Raw genomic sequence first — 13,337 nt, forward strand, 5'->3', positions numbered from 1 at the left:
TATGTCAGGACAAAAGAATGGGAAGCTCTTCTGCATTATTTGGAGGGCAAAGGCCTTACTGATGCTTCTGTGAGTGGTGGAACAATCATCCTCTGTCCAAGTCTTCTGGTGTAGGTCCATGAATCTCATTATAAACCCTATTTCTACCCATTGCCCTCTCACTGCATCTTCTACTCCTCTGCCCCCATTCTCTCTATCCCAGCTCTATCTGTACTGGTCTCCTTTCTGTTCCTTGAATAATATAAGGTCTATTTACATTTGCATGCCATTTTTGTCACACTATTTAAAATCGCAGCTCTCATCATCCAAACAATCTTATTCCCTTTCCCTACCTAATTTTTCTATAGTATTTATCACCATCTAACATACTTTAGTTTTTGCTAATTTTATACTTATTGTACTTTTCCATATTACAATGAAAGCTGTATATAAGCAGATATTTTGTCAGTTTTTATTTTATGCTATATCTGTCAATTCTAGAATAGTTCCTGAAAATGAATGAGAAAGTGAAAGAAGGAATGAACTAATAAATGCAGGATAATTTTCCAATATTATCTCAAGCTGTCTGCTACCCAACACAGCTCCTATATTAGCAAAGTTCCACTCTTTAGAATCCACCCTAAGTTTATAAATATTTTTAATTCAGTATTTAACATCCCTTCGTTTTTTAACCCTTTCTTATTTTATTTCTGTCACACTTCTATCCCTCAAAAGCACCATTTTTTTTTCATTTGAGACAAGAGTCAGAAACAAAAGGATTTTACCAGTCTAAAAGAAGTGAGTTTATCACTTCCTCACCTGCTTGCTACTTGTTTCCACTTCCTTTGTAAGCTAATCAAACACCAGTGTTTGATTGGAAGTACATTTTGCCCTTTAATTTTCTGCCTTCCCTCCCCTGGTCCCATAGATTTGCAATGGGCCCAGCAATCCTCTGGTTTCGTTTACTCTTCATGCTTTGGCATCTCAGCAAATTATTTGTATTCCCACTTTAAACTTCTCCTTTCCTATTTTTTGTTAAATTCCTGGGTTCCAGTGAACCACTTTTGTGGCATCTCTCACAGACACTAACATACCTATGAAGTTAGCAGGATGCCCTGTGCAGAACAATGGTTATCCTTAAGAGCTTGATTAGGTGCCATCTACTCCATGGAGCTATGACAATGGTGGAAGATGGAAGTTGAATCATGACTTGGCAAGTTTCCCAGCTAAAATATTACTTCTTTAATTATTATCTTCTAAGAACACTGGATTTCCTCTAGCACTCACAACTACTGCATTCATTTCAAGTGTCTAAAATTTTCCAAATGCAGGATTAAACAAAATAAATACTGCCCTCTACAAAGCAGTGCTAGTGGTCTGTTAAAAAAAGAGAAGACATTACTTAAAAATAATTTCACCTGGAATTTTGATCACACTAACCCACTGATTGTAATACATTTTTGTTTTATTTCATATCAAAAGGCTTTAGTGAAGTTCCACAAGTATTTATATTTTTATTGAATCATAAGGTCTTTATATTATTATTATTTTAAGAGGAGTACATAGAAACAGAAGATGGAAATTTGAGTGCAAGTTCTATATCATCTACCACAAATCTTTCTCTTGCTAGGTTTTGATGTTATAAGTAACAATATAAGCTTAATATTTCAACCCTTACCTGAAAAAGACATATACATGCTCATGGGTGAGAACTGCTCCATACTTAAACCACTACAGCACACATGGCATTATTTACATCATGTAAAATATTACTATATTCATGAGAAAACACATGATTTAGTACATGAGACATTAACATAGAAATGAGGACCTTCTTTCACCCTATTTGACCATTAGTATTAGTATCGCCATCATTATCATCAAGGACATCATTGATTGCAGGAACTCTACCAGGTTCTTTGCATAGATTATACCTCTTTAATCTTCAAAATAGTCATGTATGTAGACATTATTATTTATTGTTCGCATTTAAGAGGGGAACAATCAGTTACTCAGATTTTTACTAGGAATTAAACCTTTTTCTACCTGATGTCAAAGTTTATACATATTCCCTTTATTCAAGAGAAAAGAAAAAAGAAAGAAAGAAAAAAGTTCAGTGAAAGTTAGGCTGCACTTTCCAATATAGCAACCATCATCTACATATGAGTACTTAAATTTAAATTAATTAAGAATAAATAACATTTGGGGTCTTTCTCACCAGCCACTTAAGCAAAGGATCCTGCCACACCTTGACCCCTATCCATCCCAGCAATTACTGCATGGTTAACTTCAATGTGTCTTAATGTAAAAATGGCCACATTTCTAATGTGGAACATTGTTTTAAGGGTGTTTTTGTGTTTTAATCAATAACCTTTTTGTCTAAGATTGTGTAATTTAGCCTTCTGTTTTCTTATAAATTTTTATCTATTAAATATTTATCTCTGATAGTAGTGCCTAATACGTTTTTTTAAGTTAGATAAATCTACAAATTCAGTTCCTTTTTTGCGCTCAATATGTTATCATATTGAGAAGTGCAAATAAACAACATTTCCATCACTTCATGTGGTTCTGTCAGGTGGCTTTAGGTTAGATCATGGTCCCCTTACACAATAACCTCTATTAGACATGGATATCAAGACACTTTTTGTGGAGGGCTGGGTAGAATACTATCACATAACTTTCAAAAACTTTATATCCCAAATATTTCAAACTTCCATTAATATTCCATTATGAATTTGGATATTATTTTAATGCATACCACTAATTTTATTTTCTTAGTTGAGTACCTATTAGGAAAGGAGTGTTTTATTTTGTGTGTGTGTTTAAAATAATCAGTTTCAAATATTAAGAATTGCCTCCACTTCATTATGTTTAAGTATAATGGTTAAGAGCATGAAGCAAGTCTTAACAGCAATTAACTAGGTGAGTGAACTTGGACAAGTAATTTGAGCAGCTCCCTCATCTGTAAAATAGAGATTATCAAATTAAACAAGGCAACATGTTTATAAGGTATGGGTGTGGTATCCAATACATAATAAGTACATGATTAATGGATATTGTTGTTACAATAATATTAGCATAAATATTATGTATATTTGATTTGGACTTTGTAAAAAGGAATCATATTTTCTTAAGGTCAAGGTTATAGAGATGTGAAGGTTCCCTAAGCTAGACAAACTAAGAAGATACTCTGTAGCAGTACTAACAATAAACTGTTCTCTCCGTGAATCAGTAAAATGAAGCAATTAATTCAAATCAGTAATTAAGGAGAGGTTTTCAATGACAAGACAGGTAGCACTAACAGAATCAAGATAAGTCTACTCTGTTCTATTAGAGATGGCACCAATTTATAAAACTTTAAAGATGATTTATACTCTTCAGGCAGATGACAAAAGTACCTGAGGAAGACAGACACAAATTAAATTTATATAGTAAAACAATTTTGAGTTGAATATTTTATTGATATACTTTTAAACAATAATTTTAATCAAACAATCCTTTGCTAAAATAGTTACTTCAAGACAAGAGACATAATTTTATTGTTCCTTATAAACTAAAAAGGAATTTACAGACTTTTGTCTAAAGAAGAAACAACTCTTTTGCTGTAAAGTATCTCCAGTTCAATATTAATTCATTTCTTAACATTTTTATTCAATATCACACTAAGTCTCTTAGAAATAGGAAACGCAGACCCATTTTCTCAAATGTAGAGAAGAGATGGAAAAGAAAATGTTGATGGTTTTACAAGGCAGACTGAAGTCTGCTCACCTCAGTGCCTCCCATCATGGCTTGGCATGGGAGAAGGAAACGGCCCTTTAGGTGAGATGGAATTGGGTGGAAGGGTAGTGCTGCAGGGACCAAGTGGACCACTGACCCATTGTGGGGAAGACACATTCCTCTGCCTTTCAGCAGCTAACAGAGGTAAGTAGCAACCTAGAACAAAGCCCTCTCCAGTCCCACCCCCAAATACTTTAGTATCATGGAAGTACTTTGGAATCCACTTGGAATCCTAAGGAAAGAAAGAATCCTAAATTAGCCAAGGTCAACTCTCCACCACACTGACTGAATTACAAAAGCTATAATGTGCAAATAACTCATAATCAAAATTAAGTTAGGTTATTGAAAATAGCTTGTTTCTGGAACATCTGGACCTGTAGACTAAGATCCTCATCCACTGTACTGGTCAGGTTATATGATTGTGATACTGTTGGAAAATGTTGGTCTACAAGACAGTGATTTTAGAACTTGGCTTCATGCTGTAGTAACCTGGGGACTTAAGAAAACTGGTGCTGGGCTCCAACAACAGTCTGATCTTTCGGGTCTGTGATGCAGCCTGAGCACTGGTTATTAAAAAGTACTCCCAGGTGATTGACATGTGCAGCCAAGATTGAGTACCAGTGTTCTAAGATATTGTTTATGTTTTGTGTAAAGAGATCCACAAATTCTGTGAAAATAATAATATATTTCAACAGCTTGATAGAAAATGGTCTTTAGGTACTGCTAATGGCTTTAGGAACAGGTACTTATGTAGGTTTTAAGACCTGGGCAATGCCAAGTCTCTCCCTGAGGATTGTCTATCTGTGCTGGGAATTCAGATATTTGTTTTTTTTTGCCTGAAATGTACTGCTAATAAAAGAAAGAGTCAAATCAAGGTTGGCATATCCTCAAGTAGTACCTTTCTTCTCACACACAGAATGAATGAAGATAAAAGCCATATCTCCCTGGTGATCATTGAGGCTCAATGTCACCTCAGGAGCAAGAATATTGGCTATAGAAATCTTTTCAAATAACTGTCAGGAGAAGCTTTTGTGCCAGTTTACTTATATTGATTTGATTACATGTAGTCTAGATGAAAAATATTATTTCCAAGTGGTAAATACATGTAATTGGAGTAGTATCTAAACATACTAAATTTCTGAATCAAAGTGATAATATTCAGGAAACCTACTAAGTAGTCATATTACATAAAATTATTTGAGCATATTAATTTAAAAATTCCTGATATTTTTATTACTAAATAATAGGAATTTATAAATGGTATGGAAATCAGCAAAGACCTTGAACAAAATCTAACTAGCCAAGAAATTTTTACTTGATTTTTAATTCAAAGACTTCCAGGAGAAACATAAAACATAATTAGCTATGACTTATGCTAATATTACTATGCTCTGGTTACTATCAAAGTTTTTAATCTTTTCTTTCATTTGTGCATATTTTAACTTAAGATTAGCAATAATCTTAAAATTTATTTAATTACCAGTTGCAGTATTGTGGGTTTCCTTGAGTAGAAATACAGTCAAATCCAAATCTGTTGAATTATGGGGATAAATTTGACTCAATTTGTTACTATGTGGCTGTAAATATAACTAACTGTACTTGAACTTTGAGAATAGATTTTACACTCTGATAATTTTGTAACTATGTTTCACTTAGGCATGGTAATCTAAGCCTGAGGACTAGAGTGTTTTTTACATCGCTATTGTCTTATGGAGAAAAATAAATGGTTGAAATGAAGGAGGATCTGGAGAAAGCCTGCATTGAGAAATACCATTTCAGAAAAAAAGCAGATCAAAACAGAATTCACAACACTGTTTTAAAACTATTTCAATAAGTGAAAGATAACCAAAATCAGCTCTATTTTTAAATTTTCTTTCTCTAAAGAAAACACATAACAATTCTTAGATCAGAAGAACATAATGGGTAAAAGGGGGACACATTGTTTTATTTTCTTCTGTAACACAATATTTCAGTCTTATAGTCAAAAAGACAACATCTAGGTGTGGGTATATAATTGAGTCAATCAAGCCTTACATGTTGTCATTCTCTGTGATGCACATTTAAGTGCAGAAAAACAACTAATATATTCTAGAAAAAAGTAATTGAAAAAGATAGAATGGTTAAATGCCATTTTCAGTTACTGACAATAAATGAATTATGGTTTAAAGACATCAAGGAGGGGATCAATCTGATAACTCATTTGAAGTGTTTCACCTGGATTCAAAGAATAGCTAAGATGCTGTTTCCAAAGTTTGTTCCATTGTGAATTATAACATTTCCATTAACAGATGACCCTACATTCTAACTCATAGCAGAAATGTCCCTGCATACACAAACTCTATGGACAGCACCTGGGTTTTCCAAGCCAGACAAATGACCATAAATAAAAAGAAAGAAATGACAAATGCTTATGCTGCTTCTAGAAACCTTTAGAAGTACCCTGGCAAGCATCAGTTCCTGGTACTGGCTTTCAGCTAGCCCAACTCAGTAAAAACCAGTAGACAGACCCACAAAGGAAGCAATCCTTCCTTCCTGTCCAGTGAAAACACACATAGCTTATGACATTATTCTTCTTACCACTGATATCCACCCTCAGACAATTCTACCACCTTGTTCCATAAAGCTTTGCATAATATCAAAACCTGGGCCAAAAAATACCAAAAGTTTTATTTTAGAGTACTCTATATAGCTATCTTGTGGCCCCAAACTGTTCTCCCATGGCTAGAATCAGTTACATTTAACATATTGTATGTATAGATAATGAATTTATATCAAAATTAACTAATGTAAATAGTTTTTAAATGGAGCCACCAAGTATTAAGAATTATAAGTCTGTACCATGGTCTCCAGAAAAAAAAGCAAACTTAACCATACAATTTAATCACTTTGTTTTAATAGGAGCATTCAGTTGCTCAAGTTTGTACATTAAAAGCATTTTGTATAAGAATACAGTGGATTTGGAACATTTTCCACTATAGATAACTATATCATAAAGTCATAAAATACTTTTGATTTGCTGGTGAACTTTATGTTAATTGCACTGTGTTTAGATACTTAGATGAAAGGAATATGAGAGACCTCTGGTGGCCAATATTACAGTGCTTGTTAGTATATAGGACCATATTCCTCTATCCTAGGGGCCTCAGAAGCAAAGAGGGTTGGAAGAAACTAAAGTCACAGAAGTTCAGATAAGTGAGGGTGTGCACATACCACAGTCCTATGTCTTCAATTTTTTAAGATGATATTTAGTGGTTGTTTCAAAGTCAAGGTTAAACCTTCATAAAAAGGATATCAAAGAAACTAAAAATATGATATTAAATGCAGCTGATTTCAACAATAACTACAAGTGAAATTTTGTAAAAGTTATAATGTTAATAGACTTAATTACCTTGTTTTCATATTTATCATTACCTATAAATATTGATCTCTTATTACACAAATGACACAAAAAATAAATGAGACACTTTAGAAATTAATTCATAAAAATGATTCCAAACTTTAAAAAAATTAGATATACAGCACCTTCATTACCTGGAAGAGTCAATGTGCTAAAAATAATAGCTTTTTCAAAGAGAGGCATTTACTCACTGGAGGATATTAAGTCATAGTAATTGTAATGATAAAACCTAGCAAATTTTACACAAATGCCAACACTTGACCACTTACAGAAATAAATGTATACTTAGGTAATAAGTTTGTATAAACCAAACAACACACTTTCTCATACAATGAAAAAAATTAGGATAGGTAAGATGGAACACTTAGATATAGGCCATTTTGTTTCTAATCTTAGTATGTGCCCTCGTTTACTATCGTTGCATAAAATCATGACAAATGATAAACATTAGAAATATGTAAAATTTCATATTACAAAACAGTAATTAATAATGCAGAAAGCATATTAATGTAGTTAATGTAATTAAATTTAAACCTTAGACAAAAGAATAATATATATGTACATCTATATATGTTCAAGGCAAGTAACTCATTCCCAGTTATCACAGGAAAACAGGAGTAACTATACATTATTCATTATTAAGCTGTGCTTTGAAATAAGGAAGTATTACTTGTAAGATATTTTTCAAGATCATTTAAATCAAGAATATTATTAAATAATTATTGCAGTTGTGATTACATATCCTTATCAAAAATTCATTAATTGTAGGTCAGTTTTAGAACTGACCTACAGCCAGATTAATGATTAATCTGTGTTAATAGATTAATAATTTACAGGATTAATGATTATCCTGTAAAGTCTGAATTAATGGTTTATCCTATAAAATCTGAAGTATAATTATAAAAGCCCATAGTAAATACTTTAGACTTACAAATATAAGAGAATTATGAAGGCATAGGAATTCTAGCCCTAACAGAAATGCTAATTTTGGTTAATGAAAATAATTATAAAGAGTATATGATTTCTCTTTTGAATTTTAATATTTTCTTAAACACATAATAAGAAATTGGAAAATATTTGGTATTTTAGAATTTCTGGCCAAGATGAAGGTGTAGATAGATACACTTTGCCTCCTTGCACAACAAAAGAAGGACAATAAAAAGTTTAAATACAAAAAATAACCAGAACTGCCAGAAAAATCACACTGTATGGAAGTTAAAAAACAAAGAAGTTAAAGAAGAAACACTCATGTAGACTGGAAGTAAGGGTGGCAGCTAAAAGACTAGGCAGTCCCACATTTGTTAGCAGATAAACTGGGAGGAACAATTGGAAAGCGAGACAGACTGAGCAACCCAGGTTTCAATGTGGGGAAACAAAGACTCAAAACCTCTAACTGAAAAAGCCTGTAAGGGTTGTAGGGTGGAAGAAACTCTCAGCCTCACAGGAGAGTTTGTTGGAGAGACTCACAGAGTCCTAGAATGTACACAAACCTACCAACCCAGGAATCAGCACCATAAGGTCCCAGTTTGCTTGTGGGTAGCTGGGGAAGTTACTGAAAGCTGGCCATGATCCCAAAAAGAGGTATTGTTCCCTCTAAGATCCCTCTCCTACAAGCTGTGCCACAACACAGTGTTACCCTACCCTGGCAAACACCTAAGGTTCCACTCCTTAGAACATAACAAACATTCCAAGACAAAAAAAAATGGCCCAAATGAAAGAATAGATCAAAGCTCCCAAAATAGAACTAAGCAATGAAGAGAGAGCCACCTATCAGATGCAGAGTTCAAAACACAGGTAATCAGGATGTTGAGTGTGGTCAAAACACAGAAATGGTTGAGTGTGGTCAAAAAATTGAGGATGAAGTAAAGGCTGTGCAAAGTGAAATAAAGCAAAATATATAGGAAACCAACAGTGAAGGGAAGGAAACTAGGACTGAAATCAATGATTTGGAACAAAAGGAAGAAATAAACATTCAACCAGAGCAGAATGAAGAAACAAGGATTCAAAAAAAAAAAAAAAAAAAAGAGGAAAGGCTTAGGAACCTCCAGGACAACTTTAAACATTCAAACATTAACATCATAGAGGTGCCAGAAAAAGAAAGAGGAAGAGGAAGAAATTGAAAACTTAGTTGAACAAATAATGAAGGAGAACTTCCCTGATATGGCAAAGAAAATAGATAGACTTCTAGGAAATCCAGGAAGCTCAGAGAGTCCCAAAGAAATGGGACCCAAGGAAGCACACACCAAGGCACATCATAATTAAGTTACCCAAAATTAAAGACAAGGAGAGAATCTTAAAAGCAGCAAGAGACAAGGAGACAGTTATCTACAAAGGAGGCAAAAAGTGGCTGGAAAGAAGTATTCAAAGTCATGAAAAACAAAGATCTATATCCAAGATTACTCTATCCAGCAAAACTTTCATTTAGAATGGAAAGGCAGATAAAGTGCTTTTCAGATAAGGTCAAGTTAAAAGAGTTTACCATCACCAAGCCCTTATTATACAAAATGTTAAAGGGATTTATCTAAGAAAAATAAGATGAAAAATATGAACATTAAAATGACAACAAACTCACAACTATCAGCAACTGAACCTAAAAAAAGCTAAGCAAACAATTAGAACAGGAACATAATCACAGAAATGGAGGTCACATGGAGGGTTATCAATGGGAAGGGGGAAGGGGAGAATGGGGGAGAAGGTATAGGGAATAAGCATAAACCATAGGTATAAAATAGACAGGGGGTGTTAAGAATAGTATAGGAAATGGAGAAGTCAAAGAACTTTATATGTATGACTCATGGACATGAGCTAAGGGGGAGGTGAATGCTGGTGGGAGGGTTTTCAGTGCAGAAGGGAATAAAGAGGAGAAAAAAAGTGCAACAACTGTAATAGCATAATCAATAAAATATATTTTAAAATATTTGTTACTTTATCTTGTCATCAATAATGACATTATTTTGCCATTAACTAATAATGTTCTCAAACTTTAGTTTGCATAAGAATCACATGAGAGGCTTTTGGGATCCCTAAACTCCCTATCCAGAAATTTACCCAAAATATTTAGTAAATCTGCCCTGACTGGTATAGCTCAGTTGGTTGGGCACCATCCCATAAAGCAAAAGGTTGCTGGTCCTGTTCCTGGTCCGGGGACATGCTTGGGTTTCAGTTACACCCCCATTTGGGGTGTGTACAGGAGGCAATTGGTCAACCTTTCTCTCTTACATGGACATATCTCTCCCTCTCTTTCTCCCTCCCATCCTCCCTCTCTAAAAACAAATACATAAAAATTTTAACAATATAGTAAATCTGATCATGTACCAATCTTACATCAGATGTATACCCACCAGATATTAATGTTACCTTTCCAATATATCTTACATTTGCTACTTCTCAGAAGGCCATCCTTATGCCCTAACCCTAACCCTTTGCACACTCCCTGAAAATCATAATTACTTACTACATATTTCTGAAGTAAAAGAATGCATGATTTTTAGTGAAGGAAGAATTTCCAGACAAATGATTTTACCATAAGAAATAAAAGTATTTCCTGCCACACATATGGGCAGAACACCAAGCCACTGCTATGTCCTAGTCTAGGAAACACCCAAGCAATCCTTATAATTATTCTGTTATGATATTTTTGAATCCAGCTTCAGAGAATGAGACACAGATGCAGGAACTGAGGGAGACCTTGGCACATAGATTGGCTTAAGAGAAGGCAATCCATCATAGCTGAAAAGCCATATAGATCAAAGCATTCAGAGGAAAAAGAGGTAGTTTCAGCCTGTTCAGGCTGCTGTAACAGAATATCACAGACTGTGGCTCATAAACAATAAAAATTTATTTATTTCTTATACTTCTAGAAGTTGGAAAGTCTAAGATCAAGGTGCCAGCAAATTTAGTTCCGGGAAGGGTCCATTTTCTGGTTCACAATTGGTGGTCTTTTCATCATGTCTTTAGGTGGCAGAAGGAGCAAGTTTGCTTTATGGGGTGGGTCGCTTTTATAAGGGCACTAATCTCTTTCATGAGGGCTCTACCTTCATGACTTAATCACCACCCAAAAGCTCAACCCCCAAATAAATTGGGATTAAGATTTTACCATGTGAATATTGGAGGACACAAACATTCAGTCTATAGCAGACAATCTCTGGTCAAAGAATAACCGATTCTCCCTGTAATTTTCTCAAGGGATCATATACCCTTTGAGAATGGTCTTCAGGCTCACCAACAATCTTTGGATAGTAGCCCCACAATTCTAGAGCTCAGGTAAAATGTTTATATGTGATCCATATCCAATGATGATGAAAAATGTCATGCTCATTTAAAATTGCTTAACAATTTGTACACTTTTCCTGAAGGAAACTAAATATGAATCTTACAAAAGGCCTAAACTTAATTTTTCCAAATTTGAAATCGGTGAAGCTGAAAATGAAAATTCTTCAGTGGAGTGGAGGTAAATTTTAAGGAGGAAATTTCAAGACAGAAATTTTTTGGATGCTGAGTGGCATGAAAATTTAGGAGTGGACCCAGAATAAAAATGGAAAGAGGAATGCAAACTGAAATAAGGCACCCTGACTCTGTAGAAGTAAGGGGGAAGTACACACTCACCTGGCTAAAACAGGGTACAAATAACATGGAGAAGAGATATGGATATCAAATACGATGACAAATGGGAAAGGAGTGTCCCCTTGAGTTAGAAGTAAAATTACTTAAATGAAAATAGGCAAAATTAAAAGAGTAATAGAATTATAGGAAAATACAAAATTCACAGGAATAAGTGATATTATTAGAGGGGATATTATTTCAAAAATATTCACTTTGGTTCCACAGCTACTGGTCTGCAGCTGTTCTGACAGTGGCAGTTGTGGCACTCCTCTGTGGGAAAGGAACTGTTACACAGTTAACACCTCTTTCTTAGCAAAGCAGAAAGTGGGCATGTGTGTGACAGACACAGGGAAAAAAATTCACTTTGGTATTTTTATCAACATCCCTTAATAAAAATAGTCTACAAAGAAAGAAGTAGAAAGAATACAGCCAATTCTTAAGCATGGACATAATTTCAAATTAGAATGGCAAGATTCAAATTAATCTGCAAATCCAGAGAAAAATTGCACATTTGGGTATGTCTGAGGAAAGAAATTCTCCATCCTTGAGCTGATGCCATCAAGGAAACACTTTATTTTAGTTTTCTGTTACAACATAACAAATTACCACAGGCTAAAAGGTTTAAAATACAGCCCTTTATTATCTCACTGCTTCTGTAATCACAAGTCTGAACTACCGTAGCTGGGGTTCCTGATCAGAGTTTCAGAAGGCTGAGGTGAAGGTGTGTGTCTGGCTGTGTTCTCAGCTGGCAACTCAAATAGGGAAGGGTCCACCTGCAAGTTCAGATTGTTGGTGAAATTCATTCCCTTAAGGGTGTAGGATTTTTAAAAAGGTTTTATCTATCTATCTATCTATCTATCTATCTATCTATCTATCTATCTATCATCATCATCTATTCCTTTATTTATTTATAGAGGGAGAGGAAAGGAAGGAGAAAGAGATGGAGAGAAACTGATATGTGAGAGAAACATCAATTGCTTGCCTGTTACATGCATCCAGTCAGGCAGGAATTGAACCCTGACCTTTCAGTTTGTGGAAGGACACTTAGCCCACTGAGCCACACCAGTCAGGCCATGGATTTAGGGTTTCTGGCAGCTACTTCAAAGCCATCAGAGAAGGAAAATAACTCTATTACTTTGAATCTCTGACTTCAAGGAAAGCCTGGATCTTCCTTTAAAGTATACATTTGATAAGGTCAGTTCTACTTAGTATAATCTTCCTTTTGATTAGCTCAAAGACAGCACACTAGGGACTAAATACATCAACAAAATTTTTCACCTTTGCCATAAAAGTTAACATAATCACTACAGTGGCATTCCATCCTTTTTATAATATTTTACTGGAGAAAGGCAACTCCCAGTTTCCCCTCAAAGGAAATAGATTACATAAAGGTGTGATTCACTGAGAGTCCCTGTAGGGTGTGTCTGCCACCCTACATTACATTCAATTACTCTTTTTTTACACTCAGTTCTGAAATTCCTTTCACAGTGCTCATTTATAATGTCTGACTGGGTAAACCCACAGTATCTGAAAATTAAAATCATCTCCTATTCTAGCCTTATATTTTTTTCAAAATAGAGTA

General features: G+C 34.5%; 1 protein-coding gene and 1 non-coding gene across 2 annotated transcripts in view; one reads left to right on the forward strand and one right to left on the reverse strand.

Moving 5' to 3' along the window:
• ITGBL1 (integrin subunit beta like 1) overlaps window positions 1–13,337 on the reverse strand; it is a 303,482-nt gene that overhangs the window by 218,217 nt on the left and 71,928 nt on the right. The gene's annotated exons all lie outside the window — the stretch shown is intronic.
• Window positions 11,973–12,104, forward strand: LOC119047170 (small nucleolar RNA SNORA41). The gene has a single exon (XR_005082095.2). It is a non-coding gene; the product is annotated as a small nucleolar RNA SNORA41 (small nucleolar RNA).

This window comes from Artibeus jamaicensis, unplaced genomic scaffold, assembly GCF_021234435.1.
Source record: "Artibeus jamaicensis isolate MK-2021 breed Jamaican fruit bat unplaced genomic scaffold, CSHL_Jam_final contig_559, whole genome shotgun sequence".
Classification (NCBI taxonomy): domain Eukaryota; kingdom Metazoa; phylum Chordata; class Mammalia; order Chiroptera; family Phyllostomidae; genus Artibeus; species Artibeus jamaicensis.